This window comes from Berghia stephanieae, chromosome 1 (genome assembly GCF_034508935.2).
Source record: "Berghia stephanieae isolate SIO BIC M18660-M18661 chromosome 1, UCSD_Bste_1.3, whole genome shotgun sequence".
NCBI lineage: Eukaryota > Metazoa > Mollusca > Gastropoda > Nudibranchia > Aeolidiidae > Berghia > Berghia stephanieae.
The window spans coordinates 55,658,667-55,661,166 of record NC_088360.1 but is presented as its reverse complement, the minus strand read 5'-3'; the positions used below and the strand labels follow the sequence as shown (position 1 = coordinate 55,661,166).

The 2,500-nt window shown below is 41.0% G+C and overlaps 1 long non-coding RNA gene and 1 pseudogene across 1 annotated transcript in view; one reads left to right on the top strand and one right to left on the bottom strand.

Moving 5' to 3' along the window:
• The window catches only part of LOC144963474 (uncharacterized), a 1,053-nt pseudogene extending 67 nt beyond the window's left edge, over positions 1-986 (bottom strand).
• LOC144964289 (uncharacterized) overlaps positions 1-2,500 on the top strand; it is a 373,762-nt gene that overhangs the window by 306,030 nt on the left and 65,232 nt on the right. The gene's annotated exons all lie outside the window — the stretch shown is intronic.

The window sequence follows — 2,500 nt, the reverse complement described above, 5'->3', positions numbered from 1 at the left end:
GGCTGAGACTGGTACTGATAATAAAGATTGTTGGTGTCTGTTGGCAGGAAAACATGTGGTCCTGGAAAAGATGTTGAATAGCTTTGATATGGGTAGTTGGGTGGCTGACATCGTTGTGGCGTTGAATGTGACTGCTGTGTCTCTGGTAAAGTGACTGCTGTGTCTCTGACAGGATGACTGCTGTGTCTCTGGTAGCGTGACTGCTGTGTCTCTGGTAGGGTTTGGCGCTGTAATAAAAGATCACGCGATTCGTACCGTAACATGATTTTCATGACTTCCAGCTTGGCTTCAAATTTGGTCTGCCACGACATACGTCTCATTGCAGGCAGAATGCTGAGAAGAAAAGATTTATCTTCATCAACTTCGTCAGCATTCTGCGCTCTTTCGCTAAGAATGTTCAATAATTTTTGTTCGTACGAACTATCCGAGGAACTTTTCTTTTTAGATTTTTTTTAGCCGAATCGCATGTAGCTGAAGTAGATGCGAGCGGCTCTCTGGCAACATCACCTGGTGACTCAGTTGTCTCCGTGGGTTCCGAGATTTCAGTTTCGTCAGACTGAAAATTGCTCACCGTTTCTCTCTGCTCCATTGAGGGCAAAAGAAAGAGAAGCTCCTCAAAGTAGATGTATTTTCTTCTCTTCTTTGCGGCTTGCCCGGATGTAGATTTCCGCTGTTCACGTAATTCCCGCAGAAAAGAGTGTCTCAGATTTGCCCACCGTTGCTGGATCTCCTTACCTAAAGTAGGAAAGATAAAATATCAATATACCTATTTATTTCTATAACAAAAACATAATATGAGCTTGAAAGCTAATAATCATTACATAAACTCGTTAAAAATGAAATTCAATCCGTTGTTATCTGCTCCTTATTTCTTTTCAGTTACTTTGCAACTGGATGCACTTTGGTGTCTCTACATTATTAATACCTACTTGGCATTGAAAGAATTCGTGAAATACTTCAGGACGTTTGTGAAAAACTGTGGACATGTTTGAAACCAATTGTCATGTCAATGTTGGACCAAAACGACTGGCGAAAAATTGCTACAGTTTATTACAACAAGACACAGTTTCCTAACTGCATCGGTGCAGTTGATGGAAAACATATAAGAATCTGTCAACCAGCTCAAAGCGGATCCTTATTCTACAATTACAAAAGCTTTTTTTCAATTGTTCTTATCGGGATTGTGGACGCCAACTACCGTTTCATATCAGTTGACATTGGATCGCATGGCAGCTGTAGTGATTCCACTGCTTTCAAAGACTCAACATTTGGACAAATGTTAGAACATGGGCAACTGAAATTACCCCCACATGAGGAGTTACAAGGTGATGATAATGGTACAGCCATGCCATTCGTGCTCGTTAGTGATGAGGCGTTTGCTCTGTCTGATCATTTGTTGCGACCTTACCCTAGGAGAGAATTGACGCAGACTAAGAGAATTTTCAATTACAGACTGACTCGTGCTAGGCGTATGGTAGAGTGTGCTTTTGGAATTCTGGCAAATATGGAGGATTTTTCATCGTGCAATGAATTTGAATCCCGATTTCTGTGTGAGTATCATCAAAACCTGTTGTGTTCTGCACAATTATGTGCGACAAAGGGACGGAGTCGCATTTGATGATGCAATTTATGAATGCCCCTTGCAAAGTCTTAGTCCAAGTAATGTGCGCATACGAGCATCGCCAATATCAAACAGAGATTATTTTGCCGATTATTTCATTTCTCCACAAGGTTCCGTACCCTGGCAGTACGACAAAATATAGAGAGCTTCTTTTCCTCGTTGGATCATTTCAAAGAACTTTCTGCTACTGTTGATTTACATTTATGGACTTGCCAATAGCAAAGTTAAGTCAATTTCCTCAGTTGTACTGATTTGTTTTGTTTCGAGGTAAAGTGTCTAAAACCGGTCAGCATAGAGTGGAATGCAAACAATCCGAGTCACAATGTTATCATTGACTCGTGGTGATCTAGATGTTGATATTTTTAGAACATACTTCTTGTCAGATTCATTTAATGTATTTTTACAACGACTAACGCAGTCTGCGATGTATTTGGTTTCTACTGGAATTTTGAATATCTATAATGGAGTCGCAATGGCTTAGTGGTTAAGTGTTGGACTCAGTAACGCGATGTCCTAGGTTTGAATACTACAATAAGCACTATTTTGGCCGCGCTTAATTCTTGGTAAAGAATCGCCTCATTTTACCCAGGTGCAAATGTGTACCAGTTCGCTGAGGAAAGTAATCTTTGACATACTATCGCCCTGTCAAAAGGATAATAGAGGAAAACTGTTATGTCTGCTCAACGCTACAGAAACATGGAAAAGCTCCGGGTCTATGAGCTTAGGAAGCAGGATGACCGAGTGGTTAGCGCGTTCTACTCCATACGGTTGTAAAAGGGTAACAGACAAGCTGGGATAGTAATCTGCGATAGACCAGCGTCCTGTTCAAACGTTTTCAAATAAATACGTTAATTGTCCGCTTCACGCTACTGAAACGGG